The sequence below is a fragment of the Patiria miniata genome, unplaced genomic scaffold (genome assembly GCF_015706575.1).
Source record: "Patiria miniata isolate m_02_andy unplaced genomic scaffold, ASM1570657v1 HiC_scaffold_10, whole genome shotgun sequence".
Lineage (NCBI taxonomy): Eukaryota > Metazoa > Echinodermata > Asteroidea > Valvatida > Asterinidae > Patiria > Patiria miniata.
The window spans coordinates 10,538,041-10,563,766 of record NW_024037048.1 but is presented as its reverse complement, the minus strand read 5'-3'; the positions used below and the strand labels follow the sequence as shown (position 1 = coordinate 10,563,766).

At 40.0% G+C, this 25,726-nt stretch overlaps 1 pseudogene; it reads right to left on the bottom strand.

The window, feature by feature from the left end:
* Nucleotides 1-16,755, bottom strand: part of LOC119740726 — a 28,825-nt pseudogene extending 12,070 nt beyond the window's left edge.
* Between the last annotated feature and the right edge of the window lie 8,971 nt (nucleotides 16,756-25,726).

The following is a 25,726-nucleotide window of genomic DNA, read 5'->3' as shown; positions in this document are numbered from 1 at the left end:
GCCTGGGTCTGATCTTTGCCTCAGAAATTCTTGGTCAAAATTTCTGTAAAACACATAGAGCTACATTAAATCATTAGAGTGCTAACTCCTCATTCTTGCGCGCGGGGAAGCTTTGAAGCCGCTCTAGGCGCGGCGCAGACATTTTGAATGTATGTGCGTGTTTCAAAATCAAAATTGAATTTTAAATGTGTACTCTAAATGCAACGCGCAAGTATAGAAGATACACAAATAACTTAAGCGCGTCGTGACGGTTCAAAAAACGTCACGGCAAAAAGCATCTGCAGCGGAAGGACGCGTACACGTTTGCGTAGAGCAAAAATAATAACACGCTCATTTTGCTGATCGTGTGTTTCGGTTTTCGGCGTATTGGCTTCGATGACGCACTGGCATGGAATACAAACGCAGATATGCAAAAAGGTACACAATTTCTAGTTCTCCATAGGTTTGTGTTTAAACATGGATGCGCCCAGCAGGCCACTTTGTACAGGGAGTTAGCGCTCTAGAAATTTAATATTCATACTAAGCTCTATGGTAAAAACACTGTAAATCCCCAAAACAGGAAAATACTCACAACTCTACCAGGTGTTTTAAGACACACATCAAACTTATTACAGCATTTTGTCATTTTTTTGATTTACTTTTTCTCTGATTTTTTCCCCTGTTTTCTCTATTCCAAGGTGAACCCAATAAGTGGGGCGGGGTGAGTTTGTTTCTGCATTCCATAAGGGACGTTGAACAATAGAGGACAATAGGCTCCCCGATTCCCGAGGGTCCCCAATTTGGCGATGAGTGCAAAACATATGCAAGGTCTTCCTAAAAAAGTACAGAACAAACAAAATAGGGCAAATACACTCTTCAGTGGGGAGGGGGGGGGAATGTTTCTCAAACTTTACGACAGCAGGTGAATATTCCATTTACAAGAGTTTTGTGGTTTTACTTAATTCTCATGAGCCTACACGTATTGTCTTAAGAACATATGAGATGGGAGAAAGAACATTACATGAACATTGCATGTTGAAAATGCACGTGAACTCTTGTTCAATCCAGTAAACCCCTACTTTGAAAATGATATCTCAGCATTGATCTCACTGCGATGATTAATGTTGAGTGTGCTATGTCTGTAACCTCCAGTGGCGGACGAAGTGATGTTACTGTGAGCAGCATTTTATGTTCATCCATGATTCATCGTAAACAACCAAAAATAAGACCGTCCCTTTAATGTGAGAAACGCAACCCTTGCACAGGCGCAGTTGAGATATACCAGACCCAGAGTCCTAGACCTGTCACATTATAACGAGACAGAAACTGATAAATCTCGTCATTCAGAGATAAACAATCGTTGTTCAAGTTCAGAAGGTTGAAAATAATGGTAAACTCAGGAAAACAAGACGAGTATACATTATCATTCCATTCGCGGTCTACAGGTGTCTGTGAAAATTGTTTTCGTTTTTTTCTGAAAGAACACCCACTTTTTTGATCCGTGGATATAATATTGATTTAAAACGGTACTGTTTTTGTTCAAAATTCCGTAACTTGAAAAGCACATTGGTGATTTGAATGAGCACTAAAAGAAAGCTTAATGACTGGTTTTTCATATGCTAGCTTTTGAAAGTGCTATGGGTCCTACCGTTTGCGTTTCGGGTTTTTTTTTACTTAACCTGTATTCAGAGTGTGAAGAAAAAAGTTTATTCCAACAATGGAATATCCTAAAACTCATTTTACTCTCCTATTGAAGTTTCCGTTTTTACCCAATGACCGTCAAAAAGATATTTTATAGATGTTTATCTTTGTACAAGTACGCCAAGTGCCACTTTAGGGCCTAGTCATATTTTAGATTTTCAGAAGTGATCAGAGGTCAATTTCTGGCACGATATATCTCTTCACGTCAGGCGATTTCTCAGTTTCCATAAAATGAGATGCTTGTAACAATTTTCCAAAGGCCTTTTTCGAGGGTGATTTTCTAAAAAAAAAAATCAACGTTCCAAACATATAACTGTTCAAAAATATAATTGTTCACATATAATTGATCAAGCCGGAAGCGCCACTAGGCCAAACCAATGTTAGCGTGAAGTCAACTTTCGTGACACAAAAACAACGCACTCGGTTTCCAGACGGTATTTTTAGAAATACTAGGATATTAAATTTCACATCAATTGCGTGTGATGTCACGGTGTGACACAATTCTGTGAAATATCGGGAGAAATTATTGTCAAATAATACATGTAGTGTGTGTTAAACGCGAACAAATCAAGGTGAATTAATAACACAACACAACACACGCGGTTTAGACGACAACTCAAAAAAGACTTCTTTCATTGAATTTTAATGTCAAACACTAATTTTTAAATTTTATGTCATATGTAACACATGAATTCATGAAAAAATACAAACAATGAAACTAAAACAGTGTAGTGTTTGAAGTCAACTTTTATGAAAAGGAAACAACGATAAATCTCGAAGTACCTGTGTTAAAACAAATGACAATTCCATCTTCTTGTAAGTCGTGATAATAAAACACAATGTTCTGTAGAACATCCAGAGACATTATCAAATGAATAATTAAAATGATATTACCAAAACGACGTGGTATAAGATGCGAAAAATACACGCTGAATCAAACCAACTCAAATTTTGAAACCAACTCAACAAAGAGGACGCACTACGGGGTTCCAAGGAAGAATTTGTGTCAAATAAATCAGACAAATATACTGCAAATCAGTGTTGTTTTTTACACCACGCAGCCAGGAGTTAGTGGAAAAACGCGCACGTATCTGCTCAAGTATTCCCTAAAACTCTTTATACCGTTGAAAGTTTACCAAGACCAGAAAAATTTCTTCTTCAAGGAAACACGTGGACGTGCTTCCTAAAATCAATTCCATCTATGCCTCATATTGAAACATCAAGACTTACCAAAATCATCGTGGTCTTCAATTAATTCTCGTGTACAGTATTAGGCTAACGTTCATGAACGTGTCCAATTCGATCGCAAAACTTCACCCTCTGTACGTAGCACCTAAAGTTGATTTGGTGGCTCCTGTAATACTAACATGACCGCGGTGAGCCATCCTAGATCTCCACGGGGGTGAACCCAACAATTAAGATGGGGGGGGGGGTAGTAAATGTTTCCCAACGTTTACGTGACGATTGACTATTCCAGTACCAGACTTTCAGGTTTAATTTTCTTCTTATCAGCCTATAGGCCCTATATTTAATTTTCATGAGAAAAAAACGATGGAGGAAGGAACAATCAAACGAACTGATGAAACTTCATTAACTAGCGAACCCCTATTTGAAAAAAATAGAATATCTCAGTATGGAGCTCATTTCGATGATTTATGTTGAGGTTCGATCCTTGTTTTCACCATAGAGCTAGGACCTATTTTCACCTCCAGCGGCGGACGAAATAATGCTAATAAGGAATATTTGTTTATTCCTCCAGTCCATGATTGATCGATGAAAAACCACCCAAAACAAATCCTTCTCTATAATGTGACAAACGCAACCCTTGTGAGGGCGCACTTCTAGTCGTGATTTACCAGGACCAGAATCGAGTCCTAGAATTGCCACATTGTATATATGTTACATCCAAAAACGAATAAATCTCGTTATTCAGAGATAAATAATGGTTGTTCAAGTTCAGAAGGTTGTTACGATGGTAAACCTGGGAAAACAAGAAGAGTGTGTCATCATTGGGGGCGCCCCATTCCGTTGGTCGTAATTCTGTCTGTCTGTCTGTCGTGCTGTCTATCTGTCTGTCCCCAGAAAATTGACCAAAATTAATTGACTTATTGACCAAAATGCCAATCATGCCATATCGTGGTTATAACATGCACTTTTGACCACGGCTTCGGAACACAGATTTTGTTTCGATCGATGTGCATGCGTATTAATTTTGCATATGTCTGTACCCGAAAATTGACTCAAAAAAAAATAACTATTAAATTGAAATTAGAAAAGAAGCAAACAAACTAAATTTCATACTTTTAAGTATCAAATTTATTACTTTTTTAAGTATTGAATTATTTTATTTTGATTTGTATTAAAATAAAGATTGTTTGTACAAGGGCGGATCCGGGGGGGGGCAAAGGGGGCCATGCCCCCCCCCCCAAACAAAAAAAACGAAACCACTTCTTTTTTTATGTGACATCACAATAAAGGCAGACAATGAGTACACCACTATCTTTTCCTAAAGAAAACATTGGTTAAAGTGGTCAGAAATTGCCTCAGATCGCACCACAGAGCATCTAGAATCCACAAAAAAATTGGGGGGGGGGGCCCTTAAGCGGGCCCCGAACCCACGCCGTAATTTTTTTGAACCACTCTTTTGGGGGACCAAAATTTTTTTGGGGCCCCCTCCCCAAAAAAAAAAAAATTGTGTTCTGGGTCCGCCCTTGTGTTTGTAACAGTTGGCAAAGCCTGTTTATAAAACGTTTGTAAATTAAGGCAAATATGTTCAGTAATGTTATAGTCACGTGGTGGTTGGGTGGTATCCTGATGGAGGAAATTTCTTTAAAGTTGACCGAAAATATTGGACTATGCTTTATTGAATACTGCATTTTGTAACGTATAGTTCGTGTCACAATCACGTACACATGCACAACTCAATCATTAAACAATTAAGAGAAAACACATTTCGAACCGTCAGCACAGAGTACACATGTATAAGCTATCAATATCAGCAAATAACCAGTTCAAGATCATATCATTGAAATAAAATAGAAAGAAGTCAAACAAAACGTGTATAATGATGTACGCGCTTATATAAAGAGTATAGTGATATATACATAATACTAAAACTGCCAAAGGGTTCTTGACATGAATTTCACTTCTGGAGAACACATTTTGTGCACCTTGCTTTTCCTCTTAAATGTGTGAAAACTATAATAACATCCTTTCTTTGCTAATTCTTTTTGAAAAGTGCAACCTCGTTTCCAGGATGTCGAGCAGAACGCTCCAACCACTACCCACTCCCTCACCGTGGTATTAAATCATTTTTGCAAATAAGGAATAGTCTGGTGCCTGTCTGTGCTTTACATACTGAGCACATTGGAAAGGAAAGGATTATTTTGGAAAAGGTGTGAACGTAAGTATTACAACGAACCTTTAAAACATGTAATGCACGCAGAGTTGTAATGACTCGAGTCAATGGACTCGACTCGAGTGCGACTCGAGTCACAATTGTTGTGACTCGACTCGATTCGAGTCCCTAAGGGCAAATGACCCGACCCAACTCGAGTCCCTCATCAGAATGACTCTACTCGAGGAAGGCTAATAAGACTCGAGTCCTAAAAGCAAAAGCAAAACCTTGCGAAAAAATATTTGCAATGACTTACGCCGGTGCCGGTTTTTGTTCACGTCACGTTAGAATGTTCGCGAATAATGTACATATGATATACAGACGAGCTTTGATCAGTGTCCCCCTTAATTGAATGGCGATCAACTGTCTCCTCTTTTTATTTTCATTAAGCGTCAAATGTGGTGTCACCACATATAGTATCCCAAATGTAAATTTAAACAAGCTAAAAATTGCTTTCTCTCTTGTGTTTATTTATTGTCTATAGTGTTCAAATATTTGCGACTCGAATTGACTCGAGCTAAATACTGACTTGGCTCGACTCGACTCGACTTACACTGTGACTCGACTCGACTCGACTCGACTCACCTCGACCTTGACCTCACCTTGACCTAATGACTTGACTCGTGTCACTTCTTTAAAATGACCCCACACGACTCGAGTCACAAAAATCAGTGACTCGTTACAACTCTGAATGCACGTTGGAAATAACAACACCAAGTAAACGCTATAAATCCATTACTTGCCAACTGCGGTATCGAATCAGGATACAGGAAAAAGTTTCCTATCCAGGGCTTATACTATTGAAAACGAGGTTGTGAAAAGTGCTCTTCTTTAAACATTGTAAAATCCATGTTTTTCCTGTCAAATGAGGGCGCTATTGCCGTGGTGTCATTTCAGGAAGACATTAATGTGTGGTGTTCAATTTGGGACTAACCCACTTTTTGCTCATTGAAAACATTTTCGAGAAAACCTTATTCATTGGCCTACTGTTATGAATTGAAACAACGAATTGCCAAAGAAAAGAAAGTTTACAACAGCAAAATATGTAAAATCCTGTCAAAAATTAATGTTTATGCTAAAATAGCTGTTATGCGTACATTGAGGTTTCTGCCTGAAATGACATCACGCTTTTGCTCATGAATATGCAAATTTTAATTAGAATAAATGCTCTTAAAATGGCAAAATGGAAATTGAAAGTAAGATTAAATGGGACACAAAGATGCATTTTCAAGGAGTGCATTAAAAGATATCACAGGACAGTGACCTTTAAACCTTCGATACACAGCTGTAAATTTAGTAATTTGTGCTCGAAAAGAGAACAATATGATTACTGCAACGTTTTGCTTTATATTTTATTTCAAGCCTCGCACGTGGTGCACTGCAGTAACTGGGACATGTCAGTGCTTTCCCTGGGTAATTTAAGTAAACCCTTTTGAGAAAAGATCTCTCATTTCGGTTTGGAACCAAGCATGTTGTTTCACATGTTCAAAGGGCAATGCAATGAAATCGGTTTTAATGCAACCCTTGCAAATAGGGGCTGATGAGTCAATTCGAATAATTGACTATTCGAATATTCGACCTTCCATTCGATCGAGTATTCGAATATTCGGTTATTTGGCCATTCCAAATTCCCACAAAAGCAGGAATATGCCATACACGTACGTATGCACGTTAATATGCCATGCATGATTTTTTCACAAAATTGAAAATAGGGTTAACCCTATTTTCATTATTTTTTTTTGCCATTTTCAAGGGTATTTTGGTGCCTTTTGGTTTTCTTATGCTGATGCCGATTTCTATATCAATGAGCAAAAGGGTGATGTCATTTTAGTCAGAAACCTCAATATTTGGCCTACAGCTATTTCAGCACCAAAAGTTGCCAGAATTTTGGATATTTCCAAAAAGCAAAAAAATGTTTGGATTCACAATAATATTTGAACAGAAAGGCTCTAAACTGAACGGTTTCTTTCTGAAATGACATCACAGCAACAGCGCCCTCAGTTGTCTGCAAAACAAGAAATGTGTAAAATAATGTTTTTAAGAAGTGTACTTTTCAATAGCAATCAACAAAAATGGATGTCACATTATGTTTCATTCATTCAAGGGGATGAGAGAGTTGTACAAAATCTGTTCCTCCAAAAAATTTCACATAAGATTAAGTGAAAACACACAATATTACTTTTAATGTTGGCACTGTCATACGTGCCTAATAACTTGGTGTACATCATTGCTAATTGCATGATATTTCCCCTCAAATATAATTGTGATTCCTTTGTATCATTAGGGTAAGTATTGTGACAACATGTTTCAGAATAAACTAGTGTCTGTTGCAGTTCATAAAAACAAAGCTTTCGTCTTTATTAAAGAGCATCCACTTAACCCAATCTACAAGGGTCCAAAAGGCTTCCGTTGGGTCCTGCTGTTCGACAGGGCCACTGCCAGTGGAACTAGGGATCTCCTTTTTGTCCCTTCTGTCCTGTCAGCCCCGGCAATCCTTGTTCCCCCTTCGGACCTGGGAAGCCCATCTCTCCCTTGGGGCCATATTCTCCAGGAAAACCGTAGTTCCCTTTAGGACCTGCTGGCCCACCGGGGCCCTGCGGACCTATAGGCCCCCGCCGACCACTGGTGCCCCGTTCACCAGCTGGTCCCGTATAACCAGGTCCACCCGTCACTCCTGGATATCCACGGTCCCCCTTTGCCCCTTTCTCCCCACCGGCAGGTCCGGGGGATCCCGGTTCCCCTTTCTGTCCTAACCCATCGCCTCTATTACCCTTTGGCCCGGGTAAACCTCGGCGACCGGTTTCTCCTGTTTCTCCTGTTAATCCTCGAACACCAACAGGACCATTATCTCCAGGATGCCCATCCAGCCCATCCAGTCCCGTTTCTCCTTTAGCTCCGTTCGCACCGGGTGGTCCAGGTGGTCCCTCACCTTTCCCAGCCTCCCCCTTCGCTCCAGGTTCTCCTCTCTCACCAGGCTTCCCATTCTGTCCCCTGGGACCTGCGATTCCTTGAGCCGGAATCCCAGGGACTCCTGGGATCCCTGGTGGCCCAGGAGGACCTGGGATCACGTGACAGCAGGTGTTACAGCTCTGTGGCTGGGGGCTGCATGGTTCTATCGGTTGTATCTGCGGGGTGGCTTGCGTGGTCTTCGCCGCGTCTTCAGCAGCACTTTCAACAGCTAGGAGCAGAGATGCCACGAGGAGCACAGGCAGTTGACGTTTTACCTGGAAACCAAACATTTTACAAAGAATCATCGTTTTGTAACCATCAAAATTTGGCCAGGATCTTAATTATTAGCCATCAAGATCGTTACCTTAGACTTGATCTAAGACCAGTCACCCAACATGCGCAGTTATTTTAAAGGAAGACATTTTGTGCACCTTTCTACTCCTCTTAAATGTAAGAAGACTGCTCGACATCTCTTTTTGGTTGGGTTGGTTTCTTGATTGGTTCTTCTCCTAACCTCCACGTGGGAGTTCATACAGGAGGCCAGAAACACCGGGGCAAACCCTTTCTCTTAGCGATAAGAGTCACTGGGTTCTGTACGTGCATTGCAAAAGGGACCTACGGCTATGGTTAAGTGCCTTGCTTAAGGGCACAAGACAGTGTCCACCCGGCGGGCTCGAACCCACGCCACTGTTGCCTCTGAAACACCACAGCATGAGTCTGGTGCTACCGCTAGGCCAAGTTGGTTGCTGGTTGCTTTAGTTAAAAGTGCAGTCTTTTTACAATTTAAAATGTACATGCTCTTCTGGCAACTAAGGGCGCTGCAGTTGTTGTGATGTCATTACAGGAAGACACTGCTAAGTTTAGAGGTTTTCTGCAGGTGTGCGTAGCCAGGTTTTATTTCGCCTGTTGCAATGGCGAATATAGCAAGGTCGTTTTAACCCGCGGCGAGGCGCCATCCTTTTATTTATGTAATCTACTACAGAATTGAACATTTCAGTATGATGGTGCATGGGTGTTACGGTCTAACACAATCCCTTCAGTAGGCGTTTTAGTGAACATAATGCCTTCTCATAGTGTCTTAATAGATGGATAGAGGCCCTCTTCGCTCAAGTAAACAATATTTCATGCCAGAAAAAAAGTATATAAATGCCCAGATAACTCTGTATTTGGTCAGTGGGGGGCCTACCTGTGCGACAAAAATTCGAGTTTTAGTCCCTGGTGTTTGCTTGGCCACCCCCCCCCCCCCCAACACAACAGCATGAAGCTACTTGTATATAGCTAATCAAGGATGGGTTACCACCTTATTCCAGGTTTGAAGACTGGGCATATAATATGGACAGGATGATGGATAGCCTAGTGATAACAGCAGATATTTTGACAATACTATTACAAAAAAAACATACATGACAATACAAATCCTATGGGAGTTGGCTTGGGTCTGATCTTTGCCTCAGAAATTCCGGGTCAAACGTTGAACCAGGGTTAAAGGGGCACTCACGATTTGTTTTTGGCTATGTCTCAATAGGTAGATCGTCAAGTATGAAATTGTTTGACGAAAAAATGACGGACAATTTAAAATTATTTTAAAATGTACTGACAGCTTCACCACTGTCGCATATTAGTACAGGGGTTGCAAAGCCCAGCGGAGTTTTTGTTATGATGCCACACAGTTCACGAACGTGGATGTCTTGAGTTGTCTGTGATTCGGAGGACAACTTCACTAGCTGGGTTTGAGTTCTCTCTGTCCACGATTTGGAGGACACCTTTATTTATAGCTGCCGGTTTGTTTTGTTCACTATAGAGTTGTCCGCGATGTAGTTTCTAATTTGCGCGTTTTTTGCTCCTTCGAAGTGTGATCGAGTAAAACGGGGGTTATAGGACGCAGCGTACGGCCATTCCAGGTTTTTTTTTTTTTTTTTTTTACATGTCTATCGTAACAACCGTTAATGACTTTTATTTCAACATGGAGCAAACTTGCCAAACTGAAGTCAACTTTCATTTGCTTTCAAAAGAGGGCGCGCTACACTAACACTCGTCACCATCGTAAGGTTGCAGGCCTTAGAAATTAGTGTTGCAGACCAGTAAATAAACTGCAATATTCTCCTATGCTAAATCCCCCACGAAAATCAGGAAAAAAATACTTAAAACTCTACAACGGTGTTTGAGACACACTATCAATTATAAAGCTTACCATAGCATTTTGCCATTTTTTGTTGAATTAATTTTTCTGAAATTTGTTGGGGGCGGAGGTACCGACGTAAAGTGGTCAACGACGTACTCGTTTTCAGGATGATAGATACGGCCGACTTACTTAGTCGACTTACTAAGATCGTCGTCACAGAGACGAATTTTGTCGACACGGACAAAAAGCCACGTTATAGTAGGTCAGGCAGTTACCTACAAGCTAAACATAATCATAATGGCCTTTCTTTCTCGGTTCAATAGAAACTCAGTTTGTTTCCATCAAAATTAAAAAAAAATCACTTGCTTCATCATCATACAGTTTGATATATCTGTAACAAAACATTGACTGATGTCGAGACCCAAATAGCAGGCGAGGCCGAAATAGAGACGACGCCGAGTTCTGGATAGAAAACCTACAAACATTATGGTAATAATATGAGCAGACTCGCTATTTAATAATTATTGTGCAAGATAATTAATTAATTCTCACTATTGTTCATGGACTTGTCCAACTCGATCACCAAAAATTACTCTTTTTTTACTTCTAAAATATGTCTTGTGGTACTATTGGAATGTTTTTTTTTCTTTCTATGCAACCCAAGAAGTGTGGGAGGGGTAGTTTGTTTCTGCATTCAATAAGGGGCGTTGAACAACAGAGGACAATAGGGTCCCCAATTCCCCATTTTGGGATATGCAAGGTCTTCCAAAAAGTACAAACAAATAAGGGACAACAGGGGTCACCAATTGCTGGCAAATACACACTTCTGTAAGTGTGTGTGTGTGTGGGGGGGGGGGGAGGTTGGTAGTACAATGTTTCTCAAACTTTACGACAGCAGTTGAGTTTATAAGAGTTAACGGTTTAATTTCTTTCTCATGAGCCTACATGTATTGTGCTAAGAACAGATGAGATGGGAGAAGGAACAGTTACATGAACTGCAAGTTGAAAATGCACCTCTTGTTCAATCCAGTAAACCCCTAGCTTCGAAAATGAGTATTGATCTCTTTGCGATTTATGTTGAGTGAGCCTTGTTTGTCACCTCCCGAGCGGCGGGACGAAGGGTACTGTGGGCAGTAATTTATATTCTTCCATGATTGATCGTTCAAACAACCAAAAATAAAACTTCAGCTGAGATACACCAGACCCAGAATCCTAGACCTGTCACATTAACGAGACAGAAACTAATAAATCTCGTCATTCAGAGATAAACAATGGTTGCTCAAGTTCAAAAGTTTACAACGATGGTAAACCTAGGAAAACAAGACGAATACATCATCATTCCATTCGCGGTCTACAGGTGTCTAGGAGAATTGTTTCGTTTTGGTGAAAGAACACTACTTTGTTTTGTGATCCGTGGACAGAATTTTAAAACGGTACTGCTTAAATGTGTTCAAAATTCCGTAACTTGAAAAGTACATGAGTGATTTGAATGATTCTTGTACTAAAGAATGAATAATGACTGGGCTTTCATATCCTAGATTTTGAAAATGCTATGTACAGGCAAAACTTCCTGCTCTCTCACCCTGGTATTGGATCATTTGCATGTGCAAGATTTTTGAACACGTATGCAAATAAGAAATAACATGGTGCCTGCTTGTGCGTTACATTGGCGTTTGTTTTTGTACGCGGTGTCTGGGGGTAAAGACAACATCAATTCGTCGCGCCGTGAGGTTTTTTTTTTTTCAATTCAAAGTGTTCCAATCTGTCCCGCCAATATCTGTATCACATTTCATATTAATATGAGCAAACTGGAAAGAAAATGAGTATTTTGAGAAGGCGGTGGACGTTATAATTACAATGATCGCGAAAACACGTAATGCACGTTTGAAATAACAACACCAACTACACGATATTAACCCATTATTAGCAAATTGCGGTAACGAATCAGGATACAGGAAGAAAGTTTCCAATCCAGGGCTAACTATTGGAAACGAGGTTGGAAATAAAGTAAGCACTAGGGACGAGGTTGACCCGGCGTTTTTAGGGTTAAATGCGAAAAAAATAAAGGCGAAATTAAGTCAAGTTATAGGCACACAAAACAATACACTCGGTTTACAGACGATAGCTCAAACAATACTTGTTTCATTGAACTGAAATTCTGAACATTAACTTATGTCATGTGTTACACATTTCCGTTGAAAACCAGGAGAAATCGTCAACAAATTACAAATAATGAAACCAAAACAGTATTACAGTAGTGTTTGAAGTCAACTTTCATGGAAAGAAAACAACGATTACTGTAGAAATGCCTAAAAAAACGAAACTAATTTTTTTTTTATGTGACATCGCAATAAAGGCAGGCAATGAGTACACCACCATCTTTTCCTCAAAAAAACATTGGTTAAAGTGGTCAGAAATTGCCTCAGATCGCACTACAGAGCATCTAGAATCCAAAAAAAAAAATTCGAGGCCCTTAAGCGGGCCCCGAACTTTACGCCGTAATTTTTTTGACCCACTTTTTTGGGGGACCAAAATTGTGTTCTGGATCCGCCCTTGGTAACAAATGGGCAATTCCGTCTTGTTGTTTAGTCGTGATATTGTAACACAATATTCTGTGGAAAATCGAGAGAAATTGTTGAATAATTCAAATTATATAACCAAAACAACGTAGTACGTTAAGTGCGAAAAAAATACACGCTGAATTTGAAACCAACTCAAATTTTGAAACCAACTCAAATTTTGTTTACAAAGAGGACGCTCTACGGTATCAAAAACAAATCAGACAAATATACTGCAAATCTGTGCTGTTTTGTATTCTGCGCGGCCAGGGGTTATTACACAGGGTGAGCCAAAAAAACACGAAACCCGAATGTCGGGACCATTGTTTTAGTGAAGTTCTGCATGTAGCACTCTCGAAATCTAGGACAAGCAAGCCCAATTCATAAGCTTTCTTTTAGTACAAAAATCATTCACATCCTTCATGTATTTTTCAAGTTACGGAGTTTTAAACGCAACCACCGTTTTAAAGTTCTGTCCACGGATCACAAAAAAAAGTGTTCGTTCTTTCAGCGAAACGAAAACAATTCACATACAAAAAAATTTCAATGTGTTTTTAGATGGGGTTATGATCGAGAATAAGCTTTATGCGGCCTCTCTGGACTCCCATTTATTTGCACTAAGTTTAGTCGGGCACCATTTGCAGTCATCAGCCGACATTTGAAGCAAAAAAAAACAGGTCAAAAAAAAAAGCCGCGTCGACGCACCACTTTTTGGGCAGGGCATACCAGAAACCGGAGACTTTTTTGGCCTCATGTCGGTATACTTTTTCTAGCCTTGGTGCACAACGGCACCATCTAAAAATTCCTTCAAAATCGTGTTTCTGGAGTGGTAGTGGAAGCAAGCGGTAGCATCCTCGCTCTCCATAGGAATTGCACTATGGCCGATTTTACGGCCCAACATTTCACTCCGTCAAAGAAAACACTTATCTGCGAGATTCTGTGGGCAGTTCGGTGTTTCCCTCAATGCACGAGAAACGGGCGAAAACGGACCGGTTGAAAACACAAAATGTCGCCCTAATGTACATCTCGGTGAAACATAGCTTTTCCATTGCAATAGCACTAAGCGTGCTTGTAGATCAGCCCATAGGAAACCATGTAAATGTGGGATTCTGCAGGACCACGAGGGCCATTCTTTTGTACACAGCGGATGTGGTAGAAAATGGCGCTAAAATGCGATTTTCAATGAGGCGGCGCAATTGGGCAACGAGTCGCTTTATCCAATTGAAATCACGTAGTGAGGTGGGTTTCGCCAGTGCAATGAAAGTCAACTGGGAAAACCCACATTTCGTTGGACGTTAGTAGATTCTTCCGCTTGTCTAGTGTACATAAACTGCACGGCTTCAAAATGCTCTGAAAACGTGCTTCCTGGGCCGATTGTGGTGGTGTTCTGGCGCAGTCCCGCTCAATACGAATAGCACTATGTCCGGGTTTTGCTTGTGGAAATGTCATTCGTGAAAGAAAACACCATTCTGCGAAATTCTGTGGGCAGTTCGCTACGAGAAACCAGCACAAAAGGGATGGAGCAGTTGAAACATACATACTAAACTAACTGTTCCATTGCATTGTGTGTTTTGTTTGTACCGTGTCAGTCACCCTGATTACAGCCTGATCGCAGTGTGTTGACCATAAGAAAAGGCAATTTTTGTGGGCGATTCCACGCAGGCCTTTGAGCATAACTGCGCCGTTTGAAAAATGCCTCAAAACGTGTTTCTGGAGCGGTGGTGCAATAGGACCAGCAGCAGTTTCTCTCAATAGGAATTGCACTGTAATCGGCTTTCTGGCGGAAATTTTCGTCCGTCAAAGAAAACGCCAATCTGCAAGATTTTGTGGGCAGTTCGCAATTTGTTTCAATGCACGAGAAACGAGCACGAATTTACCGGTTGGAAACGCAGAAAGTCGCCCCTCATCTTGCAAACATATAACTTTCCCATTGCAAAAGCACTACGCGTGCTAGCTGTGCGCCGGCCGAAAGGCAACCACGTAAATGCGGGATTCTGTACAATCATCAGAGGTATTCTTTATACACGGTGGTTGCGGTAGAAAATGGCGCTAAAATGCGATTTTCAATGAGGTGGTGCAACTAAGTGACAAACTCCTCCATTCCATTGAAATCACGTTGTGAGCTGGGTTTCGCCCGTTGAACGAAATTGAACTGGGAGAACCCCCACACTTCGTGGACACTAACAGATCCTTTCGCATGTCTTTGTATATAAACTGCATGGCTTGAAAATGCTCTGGAAACGTGTTTCCTGAACTGATAGTGGTGGCGTTCTGGGTGCAGTCCCGTTTCAATATGAATTGCACTGTCCGGGTTTTGCTTGTGGAAATGTCACTCGTGAAAGAAAACACCAATCTGCGAGATTCTGTGGCTGTTCGCTGTTTCCCCCTACAAAGCACTAAAAACGAGCACAAATGGAGCAGTTGGAAACACAGCATATCACCCAATGTACTTGTGATTTGTTTTTTTCGTTTTGCTGAAAACTTTTGGTGACCCGTGGACAGAACCTTAAAACGGCGGTTGTGTTTAAAATTCCGTAACTTGAAAAGCACATGAGTGATTTCAATGAATTTTGTATTGAAACAAAGCTTCTGAATTGGGCTTTCATATCCTAGATTTTGAAAGCGCTACATGTATAGACCTTCACTAGAATGATGATCCCGACATTTTAGGTCTCAGTTTTTTACTCACCCTGTAGTAAAGGAACGCGTTCGTAGCTGCTCAAGTATTCAAGTCTTCCCTAAAACTTTTTATACCATTGAGGGATTAATGAGACCAGAAACATCTATTTTCCAAGGAAACACATGGACGTGCTTCAAATCAAGTCCAACTATACCTCATAATATTTGAACATCAAGACTTACCAAAATCATCGTGAGCTTGAATTAATTCTCAGTATTATGTAGGCCAACGTTCGTGTACGTGTCCAACTCGATCGCAAAACTTTCACCCTCTATACGTAGCACCTAAAGTTGGTTTGGTGGCTCCTATAATACTAAACATGACCGCGGTGAGCCATTCTAGGTCTCCACGGGTGAACCCAATAAGATGGGGGGGGTAGTAAATGTTTCTCAAAGTTTACGCGACGGTTGAATATTCCATTCAATACCAGACGGACTTAATTTCCTTCTTATCAGCCTATATGATATCCTAAGAACAAAAACAAATGGAGGAAGGAACAATCAAACGAAGCGACAAGACCTTCTAGAACTAGCAAACCCCAATTTGAAAAAAAATAATAGTATATCTCAGTATTTAGCTCATGATTTATGTTTTGATCCTTGTTTGTCCCCTCCAGCGGTAGACGGGCACCACGTTTAGTCGGGCACCATTTGCAGTCATCATTTGAAGAAACCCATACCAGAAACCGGAGCCTTTTTTGGCCTTATGTCGGGTATACTTTTTCTAGGTTGAATCCCACGCATGCATGCCTTGGTGCATAACGCACCATCTAAAAATTCCCTCAAAATCGTGTTTCTGGAGTGGTGGTGGAGGAAGTGGCAACAGCCCTCACTCTCCATAGGAGTTGCACTATGGCCGATTTTACAGCCCGACATTTCACTCCGTCAAAGAAAACACTAATCTGCGAGATTCTGTGGGCGGTTCGCTGTTTCCCTCAATGCACGAGAAACGGGCGAAAACGGACAGGTTGAAAACACAAAATGTCGCCCAAATGTACATCTCGGTGAAACATAGCTTATCCATTGCAATAGCACTAAGCGTGCTTGTAGTGCGGCCCATAGGAAACCATGTAAATGTGGGATTCTGCAGAACCACTAGGGACATTCTTTTGTACACAGCGGCTGCGGTAGAAAATGGTGCTAAAATGCGATTTTCAATGCGGTGGTGCAATTGGGTAACGAGTCATTGAGGAGTTTCGCCAGTGGAATGAAAGTAAACCGGGAGAACCCACACTTCGTGGACGTTAGTACATACTTCTGCTTGTCTAGTGTACATACGTAAACTGCATGGCTTGAAATTGGTCTGAAAATGTGTTTCCTGCAACGATTGTGGTCGTGTTCTGGCTGGTGCAGTCCCGTTTCAATATGAATAGCAGTATGTCCGGGTTTTGCTTGTCGAAATGTCACTCGTGAAAGAAAACACCAATCTGCGAAATTCTGCGGGCAGTTTCGCTGGTTCCATGCACGAGAAACCAGTACAAAGGAGCGGTTGAAACATAAAAACTAACTTGTTTCATTGCATTGTGTGTTTTGATTTATATTCTACGGCCTTATTGTACCGTGTCAGTCACACAGTGTGATCACAGCGTGATCGCAGTGTGTTGACCATGAAAAGGTAATTTTTGTGGGCGATTCCACGCATGCCTTTGTGCATAACCGCGCCGTTTGAAAAATTCACTCAAAACGTGTTTCTGGAGCGGTGGTGCAATAGGACCAGCAGCTATTTCTCTCCATAGGAATTGCACTGTAACCGGCTTTTCTGGCGAAAATTTCCGTCCGTCAAAGAAAACGCCAATCTGCGAGATTTTGTGGGCAGTTCGCAATTTGTTTCAATGCACGAGAAACGAGCACGAATTTACCGGTTGGAAACGCAGAAAGTCGCCCTAACGTTCATCTTGCAAACATATAACTTTCCCATTGCAAAAGCACTACGCGTGCTAGCAGTGCGCCGGCCGATAGGCAACCACGCAAATGCGGGATTCTGTACAATCATCAGAGGTATTCTTTTGTACACGGCGGTTGTGGTAGAAAATGGCGCTAAAATGCGATTTTCAATGAGGTGGTGCAACTAGGTGACATGCTCCTCCATTCCATTGAAATCACGTTGTGAGGTGGGTTTCGCCCGTTGAATGAAATTGAACTGGGAGAACCCCCACACTTCGTGGACACTAACAGAACCTTTCGCATGTCTTTGTATATAAACTGCACGCTCTGGAAACGTGTTTCCTGAACTGACAGTGGTGCTGTTCTGGGTGCAGTCCCGTTTCAATATGAATTGCACTATGTCCGGGTTTTTGCTTGTGGAAATGTCACTCGTGAAAGAAAACACCAATCTGCGAGATTCTGTGGGCAGTTCGCTGTTTCCATCTTACTAAGTTTAGGCCTAGTCAGTCATCAGCTGACATTTGAAGCAAAAAAAAACAGGTAAAAAAAAAAAAAGCCGCGTCGCCGCACCACTTTTTGGGCAAGCTGCATACCAGAAACCGGAGACTTTTTTTGGCCTTATGTGATTTGTTTTCGTTTTGCTAAAAAGTTTTGGTGATCCGTGGACAGAACTTAAAACGGTGGTTGTGTTTAAAATTCCGTAACTTGAAAAGTACATGAGTGAATTGAATGATTTTTGTACTGGGCTTTCATATCCTTGATTTTGAAAGCGCTATGTATGCAGAACTTCACTAAAATAATGATCCCGACTTTTGGGTTTCGTTTTTTTTACTCACCCTGTAGTGAAGGAACGCGCTCGTAGCTGCTCAAGTATTCAAGTCCCTAAAACTTTTTATACCGTTGAGGGATTAATGAGACAGAAACATCTACTTTCCAAGGAAACACGTGGACGTGCTTCAAATCAAGTCCAACTATGCTTCATAATATTTAAACATCAAGACTTACCAAAATCATCGTGACCTTGAATTAATTCTCAGTATTATGTAGGCCAACGTTCGTGAACGTGTCCAACTCGATCGCAAAACTTTCACCCTCTATCCGTAGCACCTAAAGTTGATTTGGTAGCGAGGTACAATAATGCTGACATGACCGAGGTGAGCGCTCCTCCAAGGGCGAGCCCAATGAGATGGGGGGGGGGCGGGTTGGAGGTAAACGTTTCCCAAAGTTTATGCGACTGTTGAATATTCCGGTAAAAGATTTTCAGATTTAATTTTATTCTTATCAGACTATATATGTTGTAATCCTAAGAACAAAAAAAGATGGAAGAAGGAACAATCAAAACCTAAAACTAGCAAACCCCTATTTGGCAAAATAGAATATCTCAGTATTTAGCTCATTTCGACGATTTATGCTGAGGTTTGATCCTTGTTTGTCACCTCCAGCGGTGGACGAAGAAATGTTATTGAGAAGTATTTGTTTATTCCTCCATGATTGATCGTTCAAAACCACCCCCGCCCTCCCCAAAAAAATGCATTCAACAGGCGCAGTTCTAGTTGAGATTTACCAGACCCAGAGTCGAGTCCTAGATTTGTACGCCAGAAACAAATTTGGGGGCGCCCCATTCCGTTCCAAGACTGCTAGTACCCACAAGCGGAACACATGCACACTTTATATACACCTGTATAGGCTAACTGCAGGAGTTTGCATTTTAATTCAAATGCACAAATAAAAAATGTTATACATGTACAGCTTCCCTGTTCAAAATGCATTACTCTGGCGACAATTCATGAAAAGTCTACATGTATGTGCACACTGAAAACAAAAGCTTTGAAAAATGCAAGTGCAAGACCTAATTTTGATATTTTTACAAAAGTGGACACAATGTTTATCTAATATAAAGGCATGAAAAGATATCAATCAAATGGCAAATGTCACGAAGTTCCTAATATAAGCACATACAAGTATTAAAGGTAATACACAACATTTACAAACCTAAAAAAAAACCTATAAATTAATGTGAAATACTTTACTTGACTGTAAGTGAATAGTCGCAATCATCCTGTGAAATCATGGCACCTGGTGTGCTGTCATTTTTAAGAAAAGTGGAACTTTCTTATCAATTTCCAACAATGGTCGGCCGACCATCGTTGGGAAAACCTAATTAAAAAACATACTGCCCCAAATTTAGTTAGTCCACATTTTCTTTGCAATCAGTTGGTCGGAACACCGAATCATCTATGGGCTTTGTGCACATGATGCGCCACCTCGCGGTGCGACCGACAAGTTAGCACACCCGTGAACGGGTGCAAGCCAGCTAGTCTGGTTCCCTGTCCTGACAATTCCCCGACATCTACAAATTGCTGTTTTGTCTAAAGAAGGGTCATGGAACCAGACTACATGAAAATGTCTTGGTTTTTATTCCAGCATCTAAAACTTTGAACAGTTCAGTGTAACAATTCGTTATAAATACTAGCCCCCCCCCCCCATCAATTTCTGAAAATGACAGCTAAATCAAATATTGTATACATGTATTACCTTTAAGCACAGACAAAACAGGTTACCAGCTAAAATGCCACGGGTTGCACATTGCTTTCGGATGGTTCCCCGCTGATTTTTGCTAAGTAAAATCTACCAGGAAATGCAGTCTGCTTAACAGTTTCCTGATTTAAGCCGAATACGATCTTCACTGCAATACCATTTACTACTTCTTGACGTCTCTGGTCAAACACAATTATCTATTCTTTTCTCTGGAATGTACGAAAACGTAGCTAAACTGTACATAATGATACACAAAATTTAAGTTAATGTCTGTATGCATATACATAATGGTCCTTTATTTAAAGGTGGGACTGACGCCATAGTTCGTATTATCATAATTGACTGCGCGTTCTAAAGCTGTGCTGTTAAAGTTTGTTCAGGATTTTGACATAACCAAAGACAACCAGTTTTTAAGTAGCGATTTCTTCTTATGCAAACCTTTATACTTTTATCCTTACATAAATATGTACATGTACTCTGTACTATGGTTTGCAGCTTCAATGATTGGTTTTTTTTCTTCAGTGTTTTGTTTTGAGAAAAAAAAAAAACTTGAAACAAACAGGGTGTTGCACCTGATAATGTAGTAACCAACTGATAATGTATCACTAACCAATAATGTCACACAAATTGACCGATACTGTATCACTAACCGATAATGTAACAGAAATTGACTAAGTGTAGTAAAAATGTACTACACTATCAGTCGATTGTTGTTACATTATCGGTCTTAACCGATAATGTAACAAATATTGACCGATAGTGTAGTAACATTTACTACACTATCGGTCAATTTCTGTTACATTATCGGTTAGTGATACAGTATCGGTCAATTTGTGTGACATTATCGGTTTGTGATACATTATCAGTTGTAACACAGGGTATTTTTAAATCGCCCTTTGCAAAATCCAAAGATTAACAAAACTCGCCATTTGAAAAAAATGTAACTGGTTCTCAAAACTGCACATACTCTTTACCGACAATCATTACATACAACTGCAAACTTTAGTGCTACCTGTATGCACACCTTACAAGTCTTTACAACATGTACAAATAGTTTAATATTGATACAAAAATAAACGTCACCTACGAGGAACCAATTTAGAAAGTCAGCTATAGCAACACCTTGGCTAATTAACTTTTTGAGAAATGTTTTGGGCAACTTTTGAATCCTTTAAAATCCTCCACTGTGAAGAACGTCAACGACACATTCATTGTACATGTACTTTATATTTTCAAAAGATGTAAGCCTAATGAAAAGCAATAGTGCCTGGGCTCTATCTTCCTCAATCCTGCAAAATCCTTCAAAACTCTTCAAACCTCCGGTGGATTTTAAAAGATTTGAGAAAGTTTAGAAGTGAACCTTCCTACAAAATCCTCCACTGTTCATGATCTCTATGGCACACTCTTTGTACCTACCAAGTTTCAAGGAGCATCAAGCTCCATGTAAAAGTAATAGATACTATGCTCTACCTTCCTCAATCCTACAAAATCGTCCACTGTGCATGAAACCAATGGCACACTCTTTGCACCTACCAAGTTCCAAGGAGCACCAAGCTCCACGTCAGATAATATTGCCTGGGCTCCACTCCCTCAATCCTACAAAATCCAACAAAACTCTGTTATGGATTTTGTAGGATCTGGGATGGTAAAGGGTTAGGGTTTGACAAGTTATTCAGATTTCTAATTCACAATTGTGAAGCCGTTATGATCCATTCACATAAAATAGAAAATAATTGCTCCCTTTTTCACTGATAAACAACTGACTATAAATCTCTTTGCAGAGTGGTCATCTTGGAGACAGTTTCACATAGATTCATATAGCAGAACAATACTATCCAACATGGCCGATATAAGCAAAAGGTCTATAGTGGAGCACCCAAACTCGCCTTGAATGTCTTATGAAGCACAACAAATCATATTTAGTATTAATCAACTAAGATACTTTTTACTCAAAATTACACAATTCGTATATTGAAATAAACAAGTTAATGCATACAATACTGTCAATATACATATTTTTTTACATTAAAGTATCATATTTGATAGAATTACAAATTAATTTTTACTTATCTTTTTATCATATTATTCCTCGTTATTAACTATATGAACTTCACATTTCCTTGTTTAGTGACAAAGTATCAGTGTCAAAATGGTATTTAATCTTAACAAAAAACATGAAAAATACATAAAATCTGCAAATATTTTTTTGGTCAAAATATCAACTAGAAAACTGGCCATTAAGAAGTGTTCTGGGAAAGTCTTTATCAATTACTGGATTATTTGTCACGCTTGAACAACTTTGAATGAGTGCCCACAAAAACTGCCCATAAAAGTTTCTACGCCCCAGTTGAGCAAAATAAATACATTATTACATTTTATTGAAGGTCTAAAAAAAAAGTCACGGACCGTCAATTTTTTTTCTAAAAAACCGATACATGTACCGTACTTGCAAATCTACTTTTTGTACAGAATTCTGTAGGAAACACAAAAATTTAGAGGTAAGCTACCCGTCGCGTGTTCCATTGGGTTAAGTTCTCTGCAAGAAGGAAAATTTGTATAGCAATATTAATAAGGATTGCTACAAGTTTTCCTTCTTCTGCTAAGAATGGTAGCCCAATGGAACAGTCGACCGGTAGATATTAGAGACTCATCAAGTCTGACCGTCTTCAAATTTAAAATCAACAACAGAAATCTTCTCACTCTCACAAAGGAGACTCTTAATTAACCCTAACCCCTTGAGCACTTTTACTAGAGAGTATCCTGAATCCACCAAAATCCACCAATTTTGTCATGCAAAAAAAAAAGTTGGTGTCCTGAGTCTATCAGAATCCACCAGTGTAGTACATATACCTCGTACACATCATAGCCAAGAAGTTAAACTGTTGAGATCCTGAATCCATCAAAGTCCATCAAATGCTCAATGTGGAGGTATCCTGAATCCATCAAAATCCTACAGTACCGCTAGGGTTACTGTCCTGAATCGATCAAACTTCCCGCAACTTTTTCAATATGGATGTATCCTGAATCAGCCAAATCCTCCAAAACGGGTGTAGATTTTGATGGACTCAGTAAAGTTAGGGTAAATAAATTGCTGCTAGTACCGCGTCTGTGCCCTGTGCAGAATATCATATCAAGGAGTTTGCACAGTATTCTACAGGGTGAGTCAAAAAAAGGAAAACCCAAATGTTGGGACCATTGTTTTAGTGAAGTTCTGCATGTAGCACTTTCAAAACCTGGGATATGACAGCCCAATTCATAAGCTTTCTTTTAGTACACAAATCATTCAAATCACCTATGTCATTTTCAAATTACGGAATTTCAAACCCAACCACCGTATTCAAGTTCTGTCCACGGATCACAAAAAAGGCATGTGTACTCTTTCAGCAAAATGAAAACAAATCACATTGGGATGTGTGTGAATTGTTTCGTTTTGCTGAAAGAACGCACATTTAAAATTATGTAATGTTTCAGTTCAAAAGTGCTGCATGATCAAAAACATGGTGGAATGGACCAATGAAATACGGCAGCTGCCTGATGAATATTTATGAGGTAAAGTAAAACAAATACAACATGTTTTTTTCCGGGGAAATAGTGACAACAAATGATCTCTCGGTGTTGAATGATTGGGATTATAACACCTCACCCACAGATTCTGTGTCTTGATTGGCCGAGAGCGAGTCACATGTTACTTTCTAATTTTGCTATCTTTCCGTGCACGGCCAAAAGTACTATACCCATAGCAACCAAAGTACTATACCATTGGCAACCAAAGTACTATTTCCACGGCGCGGTATTTGTGTGCAAATGGATGCTGGTGTTCGCGTTGCGCATTGTGTGTAGCGCGTATTGTTCCAAAGAGAGCGCACCGCAGAGTTGGGTTCAAACATTTCGTGAAGGTGTAGTTTTAAAGAGAGAAATACATTTTCCACCAATTTTGTATTGAAATTGAAGTTTATTTCAACTGTGTTTAGATTAAATAATTTAAAATATTAAAATCAAGCAGAATCTGTGGGTGAAGTGTTATAAAACAAATATTGAATGCTTTATCTCGTGGTGAAGTAAAACTAGCCTCCCGAGGTGATCCATGGACCATTCTATTTTCCCTCGGCTTCGCCTCGGGAAAATAGAATGTCCATGGATCACCTCGGGAGGCTAGTTTTACTTCACCACTCGAAGCATTCAATATTTGTATACTATCTCCTGAGGCAAAAGTCCCAATCATTCAACACCTCGGGGTCATTGGTTTTCACTACACATGTATTTCCCCACAAACAATGTTGTATTTGTATATGGTAATAATAGTTGATTTGAATAGCTACTGAATGGACTTGAGACTAAAGGACTTGACTGAACTTGTGGGGACTCAATACAGCACTGCAACAAAAATTACAATTGAACTTTATAGTATACATGTACATTATAAACAAACAAAAAAATATTACAATTTCCAATGCTGATGTAACGTGAATGGCACAAAATAAAATTGCAACTTCCGATCATCTTGTCAGAAGTAATTAACTCAGTCGCTAATTTAAACTTGTATATAACTTGCACTAATGTTTATCTGAAAAACTATAAAAAAAATCTTACACTGGAACAAAAAAGTTACAACCTACAAACGATTATAATACAGGCTCCATACTACAATGTACACGTATTTATAGCACTGTACATCCATTGTTTGTACATTTTTTTTGCATAAATAGTAATGAAATGAAGAGCTTGAGAGATCATGCGAAGCTATTTGGGTTAAATTACATGGCTCTGCAAACCACCAAATTAAGATTTTACCGGTTCACCGGGCCATCTCATCGGAGAGGTGTGCGCTGAAAAATCGGACCGATCTCACCATGCACCGGGCGACCGTATTCGCTCGTACCCCCCGCCCTGCAAACAGGGTGCTGGGAAGGGCTGATGAGCTTTACAGAATCTTGTGAAGGAAGTGGGGATGGCATTCTGGGTAACTTATCATGACCTATGTATACAGACATCCAGCTGCAGCTGTTTAAGACCGCGGTTAGCCAATGCGCACAAATGCTATCCGAAAACTCTATCATAGAAATGCATACATTCCATACTGGATGTGATTCCTTTTTCACTGCGGACCATGTGGACAAATTTGAGCATTCCATACTGAATGCAATTTGACCCTTCGTGAATTCAAAACGGAGCCTGAGCAAGTGACGGGAATTGAACATGTACAAAACAGTTATGTTTTACAGATTTTCCTTCATTATTACGCTTTTCAACGAAAATAAGCCTTTATGAGTGGGGATAAAAGAGTAGTGAGTCGGTCTTAACGGTCGTTAAAAACCTTGCAGGGTCATGGCCGTGATGACGCGCAGGTCACAGGTCGCGCAAAATCTATCCAATCAGAGCGTGAATTCATCAGCCCTTCCCAGTGTCCTGTTTGCAGGGCGGGTACGAGCGAAGCGACCGTATAGAAATCGAGCATGTTTCAAAGTGGTCAAAAAGCGCCTCTTTTACTTACGTCCGGAACCCATACAAGTGATTACAGAACTTTGCAATGGGCCACTACAAACAATTTTTAAAACCAAAGTTTGCCAGAGCGAAAGTCAGCTTTTGTAGATACATTTTGTACAATAATTGCATTGAGGAACCTTAAAAGACTGAAGCACTAAAATAATTGCATTAATATAGTAATACAAAACATGAAATTGTTCTATTTTTTATAAGGAACATTTTTCCTCCAAATACTCTTTTTTTCTTTCTTGCAAACTGTACATTCTTGGCTGTTTTCCCCCACACAGTGAACATTTTCCAAAGAAATAAAATGAAAATCTGGAATGATTCTGAAACAAATCCAAACAAAATGTCCCTCATCGACTTGTAATTTTAGGATCCAAGCCTTTCAACAGAGATATTGACAAGAAAATATTTCTTAAATCCATGAAAAAC